General features: G+C 53.7%; 5 non-coding genes across 5 annotated transcripts; 2 read left to right on the top strand and 3 right to left on the bottom strand.

The window, feature by feature from the left end:
- Positions 1 to 5,182: 5,182 nt before the first annotated feature.
- On the bottom strand, positions 5,183 to 5,255 carry TRNAK-CUU (transfer RNA lysine (anticodon CUU)). Its single transcript has one exon. It is a non-coding gene; the product is annotated as a tRNA-Lys (tRNA).
- An 896-nt stretch (positions 5,256 to 6,151) lies between these two features.
- TRNAP-UGG (transfer RNA proline (anticodon UGG)) lies at positions 6,152 to 6,223 on the top strand. Its single transcript has one exon. It is a non-coding gene; the product is annotated as a tRNA-Pro (tRNA).
- Positions 6,224 to 8,803: 2,580 nt separating this feature from the next.
- TRNAP-AGG (transfer RNA proline (anticodon AGG)) lies at positions 8,804 to 8,875 on the top strand. The gene has a single exon. It is a non-coding gene; the product is annotated as a tRNA-Pro (tRNA).
- A 532-nt stretch (positions 8,876 to 9,407) lies between these two features.
- Positions 9,408 to 9,480, bottom strand: TRNAK-CUU (transfer RNA lysine (anticodon CUU)). The gene has a single exon. It is a non-coding gene; the product is annotated as a tRNA-Lys (tRNA).
- A 2,781-nt stretch (positions 9,481 to 12,261) lies between these two features.
- TRNAP-AGG (transfer RNA proline (anticodon AGG)) lies at positions 12,262 to 12,333 on the bottom strand. The gene has a single exon. It is a non-coding gene; the product is annotated as a tRNA-Pro (tRNA).
- Between the last annotated feature and the right edge of the window lie 1,679 nt (positions 12,334 to 14,012).

The following is a 14,012-nucleotide window of genomic DNA, read 5'->3' as shown; positions in this document are numbered from 1 at the left end:
TCCCTCACTTTACAGACGCCTCCTGAAAGGGTTCCCTTAAGGGGGGTGATTACGTGAAAATCCCTGTATCGGGCTTGCTTCTAGGAAACGTGTCCTAAAACTGTTGGAACCGTACTCTAAGAATGAGATTCTGAAGTTGAATCACTTGCTGGCTGCCTGGCACTGAGGACCACACCGCCAGTAGTAGGTAGAGTTTGTTTGTTTTAATGATGTACACCTGAAATTTATATAGTGTAAATCGATGTTACCTCATAAAAAAATTCAGAAACAAAAAAAGGAAAAAGAAAAAACTCAAGGGGTAAAAAAGGTATTCAAGGGCTAAAGTCAGTCTCCCACTTCCTCCTGAACCCTGACTGCTAAACTCCCTCCCCAGAAGCCACCACACTTAGAGCTTCTTCCTTAATCCATCAGCGACAGTTGAGCACACCCAACAGCCGATGGTCCGTGTGCTTTGGACACCAGAGGGGGAATCCTTTGAAACATTTTGACACCTTAATTCTCTAGATAACATGATTATAGTCCCATTTCTTGATTTTTCCATCCAGGTTAAAGCATTATCTATCAACTGCAACTGAGGAGGCTGAAGCCACACAGCTCTCACATCAGGAGTCGGGGTGTCGTTCCTGAACTAGCATCCAGAGATGCCCAGAATGCGCTCAGTCTCATCCTTGTGTCCTCCACGGGAGCTCTAGGCCAAAGAAGTGCGTGAGAAATTTGCAGATGTCTGACAGGGTCAAAAGTCTTGAGATCTAAGCAGAATATGAGTTAGGAGCCAAAGAAGGACAATATCTACTCAAAGGATCTGAAGAAGAAATTACAAACTTCTGTGGGTAGACTGAACAATTAGGTGAGTGTAAAACTGAACCCCAAAGATCTGGACTCCGGAACTACTCGCTCTGGAGGTTATGGGGTCACTGACATAGCAACTATAAATTGAAATTTGAGGTCCCATCAGTATCGCCAACAAGAATTTGGTCCAGGAAGCATTCCCATGAAAATCTCTAGTCGGAACTCTGTTTCTTACCCCGAAATGATATAGGATGATATTATTGTTCCTAGTTGGCATGAGAGGACACGTGCAGTTCTGTGCATGTTTTTGTCGTTTATGTGTATGTGCAGATATCTTTTATTTCCTTGAAGCTTCAGAATTGGGTATAGAAATATTCAAGAGAGTTAAACCATAGTATTAGTAATTGTGTTAAAAAAGAATCTGTCATTTACATAAAATCCTAGATTATGCAAACTAATCTATAGTGATAGAAAGCCGGGGTGTTGCCTGGGGATGGGGGTGGAGGGAGGAAGGGATGGGAATGAGGTACTAGGAAGCTCCTGGGGATGGTGGAAATGTGCAGTTTCCTGATTATAGTGATGGTTTCACTGGATGTGTTTATATGTCAAAACTGGTCAAATTGTACACATTTTAATATAAGCAGTTTATTGTATTTTAATTATTCTTCAAAGTGGTTAAAAAAGAAAGGAATATCATATACATGGTATTTTATGTTCCTGTAATATTTTAGATGATTTAACATGTCAGAGAGACAGTTTTGTAACTTCAATTTAAAATATATAATTAGGAGCCGGCCCGTGTGTTAAGTGCGCACGTTCCACTTCAGCAGCCCTGGGTTCGCTGGTTGGGATCCCGGGTGCGGACATAGCACCACTTGGCATGCCATGCTGTGGCAGGCGTCCCATGTATAAAGTAGAGGAAGATGGGCACAGATGTGAGCTCAGGGCCAGTCTTCCTCAGCAAAAAGAGAAGGATTGGCAGCAGATGTTAGCTCAGGGCTAATCTTCCTCAAAATAAAATAAAATATATAATTAAGTAATGGATTTAGATGTATAGTTTTAAGATGGGATCTTAGTTTATATTCAGTATTGGGATCACTGAACAGAACTTCAGGTTCAACACATCAATAAGTTTAATTTATTTGATTTATAGGAATTGTTTAGTAATCGGGAAGTTCTTGTTCGTTATTTGAAACTATCAAAGTATTTTGCAATGCTCTTTGCCATGTATGAGCATGTTTAGTTAATTAAACTTATCAGAAGGACCTTGTGTCATTCAGAGGTCATTAAAGGTAATTGTTAAAACTTTCTAGGCTTCTGAATAGGATAGTAAAGTTTGAAAGTAAAACTTGAAAGCTTAAGAGAGAACTAAAGTTTTGGTTTTCATATTTTTAGGAAATAAAATATTAATTTTCAAAGAAGCTTCTAAACATTCTTTTGGGTGCACAGAAATCACCCCCAGGGCTCCAAAAAGAAAAAATACAGTAGATAAAGTTTTGAGAGACCCTGGCATGCCAGAGCTGTGTGATTACTAAGACTTTCGCCCATGTCGAACTGGGATGCACTGGAGGATGAGGGGAATGAGCTGCACTCGTCCCATATCTCTGGCATTTCAGAGAGACGGTGGAAACGGTCACTGTCAGCACTGTGGAATTATGTGGCTGTTGTTGAGTGTCTTTAATGCATTGAGACAAAAGAATGACAGGCTCCGGTGGACTAATCACCATTTAAAGAAGTGTGAAAATCAGAGGCCACCTTGGCAGCATGGAAAGCAACCCACATCTCCTACAGCTGATGGGCCGAGGAAGCTGAAGACCAGGCTCCGGGCCTCGGTGTGAAAACAGCAGAACTTGAGACAAAGCTCTGGGCGAACTCAACCTCAGCGAATCTCTCATGGTGATGTCAGGGTGCCTGTAGGGAAGAAGCGGTCCTGAGACTTTGAATGGGGATATCTGGGTAGATGCATTGAGAACCTTGAGCTCCCCAGCCCAGGCCTCCACCCCCTTGCCTGAAGTCTCTGAGGAGGCTCAAATGAGGCAGGTACCTTACAAGACAAGGTCTGCTCTCCGCAGGACCTGCTCCCACCTCCCCTGCAGGCCAGGGAACCAAATAGGGTTGCATCTCAGCGTGACTCAGCTGGGAGAGTACTGGGACTGTTTAAGCGGGGAGAGGAATCATCACTCAAAGGAGCTGTAGGGCTGGATAAGAAAGCAGCAGTAACCAGGAAAGTTTGCCCGGAGCAGATCCTCAGGGCCCTGGATCAGGGTGGGAGAATAAAAAGCTGGAAAAGGGAGAGATGATCAATATGGGACAGTCTTCCACAACACAGGACTTAACACCCTGGCAAGGGTCCCTCAAACTGGTTATGATGCACTGCTGGCACACCTCTTGGAAGCATGGAAAAAGCAATGGCCTACATTAAATGAAGCAGAGTTGCTAGAAATGCCATGGCAAACTGTGAAGGGAGGGACCAGAAGGGACAGGGTACAGGCACACATGAATGGTCCTTCAGTATCAGAGTGAAAACCCACCAGCTGACTCTGTATTGTGGCAGTGCCCGGAGGAAATGGCAAGTAGCAAGGCAATAAGACATGTGCAGTTGAAGGGAGGCCTGAGCATCTTTGAGAAGCTTAGGACAGACTGTTCTCTGGTCTGGTGCCTACTGGGACATACCTGAAGCAGAAGGCAAGCTTTTGTACCTTGCGTCTCCTATTAAGAAAGAAGTCCAGGGGCCAGCCTGTGGCCAAGTGGTTAAGTTCTCGCGCTCCGCTGTGGCGGCCCAGGGTTTCACCAGTTGGGATCCTGGGTGCGGACATGGCACCGCTCATCAAGCCATGATGAGGTGTCATCCCACATGCCACAACTAGAAGGACCCACAACTAAAATATACAACTATGTTCCAGGAGGCTTTGGGGAGAAAAAGGAAAAATAAAATCTTTAAAAAGAAAAGAAAGAAAGAAGTCCAACACTTGATAAGACCCTGTGATGATTAATTTTATGTGTCAACTTGGCCAGGCTATGGTGCCCAGATGTTTGGGCAAATACCAGTCTAGAGGTTGCTGTGAAGATATTTTTTAGATTTGATTAGCATTTAAATCAGTTGACTTGAGTAAAGCAGACTACCTTCCATATTGTGAGTGGGCCTCATGCAATCAGTTGAAGGTCTTAAGAGAAAAGACTGAGGTTACCACCAAGAGGAAGGAACTCTGCCTCTGACTACCTCCTGACTCAAGACTGTAACATCAACTCTTGCTGGAATTTCCAGCCTGCAGGCCTACCCTGCATAGTTCACTTTCCAGTCCAACAGTCTGAGCCAATTCCTTAAAATCAGTCTCTCTCCCTCTCTCTCTTTCCATATATATATATGTTCTGTTTCTCTGGAGAACTCTGATAAATGCAGTCTCTTGTGGACAAGTAGGGTGTCCTGGCCCAGGCATCAAGAGGGACCTGTCAGGTGCCTCCTCACTCCCCAGCCCTCTTCTCCCTCCACCCCTAGATGTGGAAGCCCCAGTTTTCTGGCATGGAGCCAGGACTGAGAGTGGCTGGGTGCCAGAGCTGCGGGGGCTCAAAGAGGAATGGACCCCTGGAGACTCAGATTTCAGATGACCCAACACTGAGACTCACAGATGCCGAACCTCAGGGCTGGTGTTGCTAACCCTTCCCCTCTCCTACCCTATCTCCAGAAAGGAGCCCACACTTCCCTCACTGCTTGCTTCTCGCAGAAGTGGGGCCACCTAACCTCTACTGGGAGTACCCCATGATTTCTGATTTTCTTTCTACTTGAGAATAGGGGAGGGGCTGGGACTACAAGGGGCTCCCTTCCCTGCCGGTGTCTGTCCACTAGGGAGGAAAGCTGCGCTGGGCCCAGGCGAGGGGCACACAGTTGTTGGAGGAGGCTGGGGTCCTGGGGGGGAGCACCCCTGGATACAGATGGGACCCCACGTAGGTCCCTGCTCAGGGCCAGGATTAGTGGGGTTCCACCTTTAGCTGAGGGTCCGCTCCTAAGTCGTCTCCTGTGGCCCTCATTCGGCCGGCAGAGCAGTGGGCTCCAGTCCTATGTTGGGTGATATTCTTACATCCCCCAGTCAGTGCCTGCTGGGATCAGAAGGTGGGAATTTCAAGGAAGCCCCTATGAGGGGAACCCCTCAGAGGCTCCCGACCTCTCTTTGTACACTATCTGGAACTTTTGTGTAAATTTAAAATTTTTTAAGTTACAATATATGTAATAAAACATTAATGAGACAAAATCAAGCTCCTCTGGTGATATTGGAGGCAGGCTCCGGTATGCGGGACTCTGGACCACGAACAGATTCCCACTGCGGGGGCTGCTTCGTTTATAGGGACCTCATCAACTCCGCTTAGATTTAAGGCGGGACCTTGGGGACAAAAGCCACGTCCAAGGTGGGGCTCGAACCCACGACCCTGAGATTAAGAGTCTCATGCTCTACCGACTGAGCTAGCCGGGCGATGGTGGGTAACGTTACTCCACAGATTAGTTGGACTTCTCCAGAACTTTGTTGTCCTGAAATTGGATCTTGGGCACACGCCACCTGGGGGCTGGAGCGTGAATTCGCGTCCTTTCAGCAGGCAGCGAGGGCGCCGCCGGCCCCTCTCTGCTGTCCGTCTGTGCGTCTGTGCGGCCCCAGCAGTTAGGGGAGCCTTCCCAGGCGGATCCTAGATCCCAGGGCAAGAGGGAAGGACAGTTTGGAGCGTTTGAGCAGCTGCCCGTTTGGGAAGAAGGGAGGCCTGACCCCAGTTCTGACCCCTGCGTCGGGATTCCAGAGCTGCGAGGGTCTTCCGGGCCGATCCCAGGCCCAGAGGGGGCTCGGCTGAGGACAGGAGCCCCGGGGTCTGTGCGGGACCCGGCGCTGATCGAGGCTTGCCGGGGCTGGCCGGCTGGGAGGCGGCAGAGCCTCATTCTCGGGGTCCTAGACTGGGATCCCACATTGGGGGAAATTTCTGGGCTGGGGTCCACCACGAGGGACCTCCACGCTCCCCCGGGTCACACGGACTGCCTTCTCCGCCTTGTCGCCCGCCTCCTGCTCTAGCTGCTTGGGCTCCTGGAGGAGCTCAGAGCCTGCGCTCGGGGCTGGGTGGCGCTAGGCGCGGGTGGGGCCGTCGTGCTCTGGGGAGGCTGGCTCCGCAGGCCGGGGGTGGGGTGGGGGGGCTCCCTCTACTGCGGGGCCCGCCGCGCCGCAGCTCCGTCTAAACCACCCCCCCACCCCCGCCCCCGGAGTTGAAACCGAAACCTCCCTCCGCGCACCTCCCCGAGGGGCCGGGAAGCCGGGGCTCGGCGGGGACGGAGGGCGGAGCCGCGGATGCAGGCCTCCAAGGACAAATGTCAGGAAGGGTCTGTCGGGCTGGCTCGTTGGTCTAGGGGTATGATTCTCGCTTTGGGTGCGAGAGGTCCCGGGTTCAAATCCCGGACGAGCCCAGTTTTTTCAGACACTTCCATGTTCTCAGGGTGTAGACGACGGAGCTCCGCCGAGTCCAGGGCGACAGGAGCCTGGTCCCCGCCGGCGGCAGTGCGCCCAGCGCCATGCTGCCAACTGTCCCTCCCTCCGCCTGGGTCGGGTGCAGGAGCGGAGGGCGCCTCCAGGCCCGAGGCTTCCTTCTGGGAGCTGCCGGGTGGCCTGGCTAGGGGAGCGCTCCCGGGACTGGAGAGAAGGGCAAATCCGTCCCCGGCCACGCCTGTCTCCGCGAGCGGGAGACCTGATCTGCGCGTCTGCCAGGCGTATATCCAACTTGGTCTGGGAGTAGGTTTTTGCTTTGGGATGTGAAAGGTCATAAATTCAAATTCCGGACGAGCCGACGTTTTCAAACGTCTTTTTCCTTCTTGAGGGGCTGCCAGAGGGCCTTCCCCACCCAAGGGGGGACAGGAACCCACGCTGGAGACTGAGAATGGGGAAGGTCTGTGCCTCGGTGTTGGAGCCACCAACGATGCGGCGTCCCCACAGGCGCCCAGAGGCTGCCCTCCGGACACAGATCTCTTTTCTCTACGCTGGAAGAACGGCAGTGCTGTAATAGGTTTTATTATTATTCAGGTATGGTGAGCTCAACAGATCTGGAGATGACTGTCACTGAAAAGATGGCTTGTTATTCAGAGTTCCCAAGAGGAGGGGGCACCCCTTGCCTGGGGGACCCTCAGGGGAAGCGCCAGGGTCAGTCAGGAGGCAGAGGGAGTGAGCGGGAACCAGGGGCAAGAGCCTATATTGTGGTTTCACAGAATGAACAGGTGAGGCAGAGTAAACAGGCCTAAGTTGGCTAGTTTGAACAACTCAGCAGGCTCTGGGATACTGTCCCTACTTGTCTGTTTCCTGGCCTTGGGGTGATTCAGGCCTGGTGATTGGTGGATAGTGGCTCAGAGTGTGAGAGCCCCATAAAAGAGGTGGTTGGGGTATGAGGAGTGGTGGTTTGCATTTGAAATATGTGCTGGTGGAAGAGTCCTTTACTATCTCTGGGAATTGGCTAACCGTGGGAGGGGCAGTCCTTCCAGGGTCAGCAAAGGCCCAGATGTCAAAGATCAGAAATACAGAAAAGACAAGACATGGTTAAACAGGCAGGGACTGAGGCTTTGGCAAAAATTTCGGGGGCTCTCACTCTGGGATGTTTCCTGCTCCCAATTCCAGAGTTGTGCCTGGCCCCGGGGATTACAGCACAGAGCCCCAACAGGCCAGCTGCAGCAGGACCAGAGCTCCGGGTGCCTGCAGACGGGCAGGCAGGCCAGTGGACCTTGTTTCTGACCTAAACGGCCTGGGATTCTCCACTGAAGCGCAGGGTCGGGCAGGCTGGGCGCCCCTTTCATGCCGCCTGACTCTAGAGTCCCTGAGCCCAGCGGATCTCCTGCACAGAATCCAGGCCTAAATGGAGGCCTGGCCTGACCCTGAGGCCTGGTGGGGGGCGACAGGGATAATCAAGCTCCCTGGCCAGTACTTTCTTCTCCTGGGGCTTTTTAAGACTCCCATCCCTTAAGGGGAAACTACTGCCGCCTCCACCAGCGGGATAGTTCCTCTCCGAAGTCCTTGTCCAAATCAGCAGTGTCCCTCCTTCACATCTGCCTTAAGCCCCTCCCTGCCTCAGCACCCAGAGTCTGCTCCCCTCTCCCCCAGCCCTCAGTCCAGGGCCTGGCGGAGCTGGGGCTCAGTGGAGAAGGTCCCTGTGGAGGAGTTCTTATTCTCGTTTCTGCTTCCAATCCTGGAGGAGCCTATGGTTTGTTTTTTGTGGTCATTTCAGGGCAGGAAGGGAACCGCCGGTGGAGCTGGAGTGGGGTCTGGGCCTGTGAGGATGGCTCGGAAGACAGGCCCAGAGCGCAATGGACCGAGATCCTGGCTGGCTCCGAGTGGCCAGATCGGCCCTCTCACTGAGGCCGGATGTTCGTGGTGCTCAGTGGACAGGGAGGCGCCTTGACCGGGGTGAGGGCTCCGTGAAGTTCCTCAACATCCTCCCTCTCCTTTCGCTCCCCTCTTAAACCTCCGCCCCTCGTCCGGGCCCCTTCCTGGCTGTGCCTGCACTGGGATGCGAGTCTTGGACTCCGGGAGGCTGGAGCCTGGGCGGGAGCGGGTGTGAGACTCGGCACCGCGTGGCGAGTCTCTTCAATAAGCGGCGTGTGTGGGGTGCGGTCCCAGGAGCGTCCGGGGGCCCATGATGCCTCGGGGTGCGGGTCCAAACCCCGCTCCCAGCTTCACTCCATATCCCAGCCCTTAGCTGGGTGACGGAAGGAGGACCTGGGTGCGCTTTCCCATGCTGACGGTCTCAGTTTTCCACCCGCGGGGGGAGAGCGGCATAGCAGGACACCCCAAAACCCGGACCTGGGATTTACGGCCTTGGAATCTCAGTGTGCGGCAATGCCGAACCTTCCCCGTTCCCCTCCTGTCCGTGGGGACCTGCTTCAAATCCTTCCCCAACATCCATGGGGAAAGGGGGAGAATTCGTGGCGGAGAAAAACGAACAGTCCTGATCAGCAAGGGCGGAGAGGGTTGAGCTCAGCAAGAAGGCAGACGGTTACTCGCAAGCAGGCTCGTTGGTCTAGGGGTATGATTCTCGCTTAGGGTGCGAGAGGTCCCGGGTTCAAATCCCGGACGAGCCCTCCTTTTAAGAGTGGTTGACGATTGGGCCGCCGCGGTCACCAAGAGAGGTGGACCTGCCCACCTGGATTGTCACTCTACTCTCATGCTTTCTTGCAGTGGTTTGGGCTGCTCCGTGGTGACGGGCCACGTCACGTTGAGTGGTGGTTGTGATTTGGGAATCTCATCCTAGTACAAGTTGAGCTTTTTAGGTGCGGCCGCGCTGTCCTGCAGATGCGGAGATAATAACGGTGTCTCGCTCCGCTGACTAAAAGGGGAATCCGCGGTGGGTGGCTTTCCTCTGGCAGCTAGATTCAAGCCTCTGATGGGCCCATTTGGAAGGTTACTTTCGTTAGAGAAGAAGTTGAGGAATAAAGCCGGCTCGCGGAGCCAGTGTAAGGAGGGACGCGTCCACACCGAGAGCTCGCCACCGTGGCAGGGGCTGGACACCTCGCCGCCCGTCGGACTTCGCCTTTGGCGCATTTAAGAGATTGTACCTAAATCGGATGCTGGAAATTGCACGGAGGTCCAGGCGGTTTGCACTTTTCAAAAGGACGCCCAACGTGGGGCTCGAACCCACGACCCTGAGATTAAGAGTCTCATGCTCTACCGACTGAGCTAGCCGGGCGACTGAGCGGAGCGGGGACTGCGGCTAAGTTTCCGAACGTGGCTGGCTGTGGATAACAAAATGATTGCGCGCATCAGATCCCGGGGCACCCTGCGTGTGGAGACCGCGCAGCATTCGCGGAGAATGGCGGGCCGGCCGCGCTGGAAACTGCAGGGCAGTGCCGGGTGGGGTGCGAGGCGGCGCCCTGACCTACGGACCGAAGGACGGCGGCTCAGCGGCGGCCCGGAGCCCTGCGGTCTGGACGGGACTCAGGGCCGACCCGTCGTAGCTGATCCCCGGACGCGCGAAAAGCGGCTGGAAATGGGGAAGTGACAATGTGGCCCATCCCCCGCATGTGATCAAACAAACCGTGAACTTCCAGTAATTGTTAGACCCGCTGGATTCTACGTGTTCGCATAATTTCATCTATGTTTCCTTTGAAACATCTAAAATCAATTTATTTTTATTTAAAAAAAATTTTTTAATTATTTTGCCACACTCTTTTCAGTCTGCCCTTTGGGCGATCCTGAGCTTCTGGAACCTGCCACCCAGCCGCGGATGGCAGAGGGGGTTGGAGACTCCGGGACGCCCCCCGCGACCCCTGCCTCTCGGCCTCTGCTTCCGCATCCAGTCTCCCGGGATTCAGGGTCGGGAGCGAAGGCGTCCCTGCAGGGAGCGGGGCGGTCCTTGCACGGCGGGCATGCGACTTGGGTGAGTTTGGGCTGGGGCGTCCCCCGCCGCGCCCCATCCTGGCCTGGCTCTCTAGAGCTGGGAGGAACTCGAAATAACAATGGACAGTGGCTCTCTGTTCCTCCCCTACCCCAAACTCTGGAGCCGGGGCGCCTGGGAGAATCTGCTGAGGAGGCACGGAGATTTCAGACTCCAACAGCTGCGATGTGCAGACCTGGCCTGCATCCTGAACGCAGCCAACCAGGTGTAAAGAGGAGGTTGTGAGGCAGCCAGGAACCTGCAGTGGGACTGGAGATGAGCGAATACTAAGGTGTCATAGCGAATGTTATTGGGTGTGCGCATGGCATTGTGGGTATTTTTTCAAAATAAACTTCATTTGTAGAGATATTTGAAAAAAAGTAAAAAGTTTTTATGAGTGAATCGATATTATATGTGCTTTAAAATATGTCAGAAAAATTAGAGTGAGATAGGTTTTAGAAATCCACTGGAATGGGGGAAGCTATGAGTGTATGGGGCAGAGGTTTATGAGAGTTCTGTATTTCTGCTTAATTTTGCTGTGAACCTAAAACTGCTCTAAAAAATAAAGTCTATTTTTAAAAAACACACTGGCAAATTTCAGCTACTATTTCTTCTAGTACTAAAGCCCCACCTTTCTCCTCTCTTGGGTCTCCAGTGACTCCAACATTAGATATTTTGTTCAAGTCCCACAGATCCCTGAAGCTCTGTGGTTTTGGGGGGGCTTTGCTTTTTTGGTGTGTATGTATTTCCTCTGTTCCTCAGATTGGGTAATTTCTATCTTCAAGTTCATTGATTCTTTCTTCTGTCTTGTCCATTCTGCTGTTGCCCATCCATTAAGCTTTTTATTTCAATTATTGTATTTTTTGGTTCTAAGTTTCCCATTTGGTTATTCTTTATATCTTCTTTTTCTTTGAGATTGTCCATTTTTAAATTTGTTTCAGGTGGTTTGTAATTACTCCTTGAAGCATTTTTAGGATGGCTGCTTTACCCTCCTCGTCTGATGGCCCCAACATCTGTGTCTGCCTCTCTCTATTGTCTTTTCTCCTTCAAGTTGAAATTTTCCTGGTCCTTAGTTTGACCAATGATTTTCAATTGCATCTTGGATATTTTCAATATTATATTATGGGACTCCAAAGCTTACTTAAATCTGCTTTAGCAGCGTCCTCAGACAAGGTGCCCCCTGGATGGGGAAAGAGGGTGTCACCATGTTATCTGGTCGGGGTAGTTCACACCAGAAGGGGCCTCCTCACTGCTGGGCAGGGATGGGAGTTCATGCTCCCCACTAGGCCTCCAGTGACACACCCCGGCTGAGGGGAAGAGGGGCGCGTCTTACTGCTCCCCATGTGGACAAAGAGAAGGTTGGGGCAATTCAATGACCACCATTAGACGTTGGAGAAATGCAGAGCATCTGGGCGCTGCTGCTGGGCACTGGCCACACAAGCTGAACTGGCCCTGAAGTTTCTGTTTAGATCCCAGGAACGGAAAGGGAAAGGGGGGAGAAACCGGGGCCAAAGTTAAGGGGTCCATTTCGTGAGGTGCACGCTCAGGGTAGGCCCTACCCAGCTGCCCTGCTCTCCCTTTTTGCCAGGTGGGAAGGGGGTCCCAGGAGGCTCCCTGGCCCCGCACTGGCCATTAACAAAACTGGCAGTGCAGGCCGGCGGCCAGAGCCTGGCTCACCCAGAACATAGTTGGGGGCTCTCTGGACCAAGGCCGCTGCCCTTCTGCTGCTCCTGCTCAGGGAGGACCCGGGCTTCCCAGCCCAGCAGCTCCGGCTCGGCGCTCCCCCTGGCGGCCAGGCGGGGAACCACTTAGGAGTGTAGGAACTGCAGAGGGTAGGCGGAGGGCGAGAGGTCCTGGACTGAGGCTGCGGCCTCCGGCGTCTGTGTGGCCTGGGTGCACGTGGTGATCTCTTTCTCTGCAGGCCCGCTAAGGTACTCAATGTGGAACTCAAACTCAGGACTCACAGATTTAGGATCTCTGGCCTTTCCAGTCGGGCTAGCGGGCTGGCTGGGCGACGGTAGAGCAGAGCCAGATTTCGTTTCCGCGGGAGGCCCTGGGCTGGGAGAGTTTGGGAGAAGAAAAACGGATTTTATAGGGCTCGTCCGGGATTTGAACCCGGGACCTCTCGCACCCTAAGCGAGAATCATACCCCTAGACCAACGAGCCATCCCCGCTTTTGAGATGTGCCTGTTCCTTCCTGGTTATCTTCATGCCCATTTCCCAGTCCCGCCGCAGCGCCCGCTGTCCTCGCTTCGGAGCGGCCCCACAGGAGATTCGGGTTGTTCAGTTCTCAGCCCTGGAGGAGAGGTGGTTCAATGTCGCCGACCCTGTCGTGCTAGGTCTGGGAGACTGCAATTCTAGGGGTGCAGGACTCCGTTCTGCCTCCTCTGGTCCTAAGCTCGGCTGGCCTTTCCCGACGCCTCCAGAGCAGAGGAACTTGCGGGTCCTTTCCTCTCTCCATTGCCCAAGGCTGGGGCGGAGCTGGGGCCGCGGTTCCCGTATTCCTCCGTCCCAAGCACGGCACAGCTGCACTCTGCTCCACCCGGCAGCGAATTTGGTTTCGGAGAAGTGTCGGTCTCCTGAGGCTTGGAGGTCGGGCACACCGGTCACCCCAGTGGACCAACCAGTGTGGCCTGGGCCTTTTCCGGGCTCTCCCTCAGGAGCCTCCACCCCTGAGCTGGTGCCACCGTCCACAGCCCCCAAACTCTTCCAGCCCTGGAGGCTCTGTCCTCCCCAGAGCTCTGCAGAGGGTCCCCACCCCGCTCCTCCCTGTACATCCCAGCCCACGCCCGAAAATGTTCGGAAGAGTTCAAGTCTAGACTCCCCTGGGCTTTCTCATACCTGAGATGAGAAGGAGGCCAACGGACCAACCACACTCTCCTGTCCCTCTTGACCCTGCTGCCTGGATGACCTTCTGCACCCCATGCCTTCTGGCTCCATTCTCCATTCATCCCACAAACTCGCCCCCTCCCCATTCTCAGCCAGGTAAGTGCTGTGTTGGGAACTCCGCAGGGAGCAGATCTGGGGGGACCCGTCCTGCAGGGAGAGAGGCTGTGGTCTTCAAGCATGGAGAGGCGCAGACTTGTCAGGAGGAGTGTCGGGCTGGGACAGGGAGGCTGGTTCAAGTCCTGGCACAGGAGAGGAGTGAGGAGGGGGACGTGGGGGAGAGGGCAGAGTGAGTGGGGTTGACAAGGGTGGCTGTAGGGGGGTTGCTGCGAGGCCTGAGGGAAGAAGGAAGAGAAGCTGACAGCCTTGGATGAGGGGGAAGGCCCAGCAACCTAATGGGGTCTCACTGGCCCTTTGAGCCAGGGATTGTGGGCCCTGGCTCCACTGGGTGCAGGGATCGCATTTAGAGTCTTCGAGAAGGTTTCTGTTGTCAGGGGCTTGGGGCAAATAAGCTTCAGCTTTGGGCAGTGGCACAGCTTAGAGCCTCCTACAGACCCCCAGGGATCAGGTTACTTTGCTAAGGCTGGGGCTGTCATCTTTGGGGGGGGGCGGGGATTGGGGTCCCTGGCCTGTCCCAAACTTCCCTTTCTGCCTAGCCCTTCAGACTTTTCAGTAGTGGCAGCTTTTCTAGAGTGTGAGTCTTTCGGGGGAAGCAGAGGGAGGTCAGAAACAGCGAAAGGAAGTCCCTCTTCACCCCCAAACCCCAGGGGGGGGATCCACCCGGGGTCATTCCGCTGGCTGAGCATGAATGGTGAACAATGAGCCCCTCCCCCCAGGGAACTTCTGGACAGCCAAGCCATCTTGGGCAGGGACCCAGGACCACGTTCGGATTTTTCCAAGATATTCCCAAGACGTTGGCCATAGTGAGTAAAGCTGTGGCTCCGTGGATTCACAGGTGC

The sequence above is a fragment of the Equus asinus genome, chromosome 14 (genome assembly GCF_041296235.1).
Source record: "Equus asinus isolate D_3611 breed Donkey chromosome 14, EquAss-T2T_v2, whole genome shotgun sequence".
Classification (NCBI taxonomy): Eukaryota; Metazoa; Chordata; class Mammalia; order Perissodactyla; family Equidae; genus Equus; species Equus asinus.
This window is presented reverse-complemented; position numbering and strand designations above follow the sequence as displayed.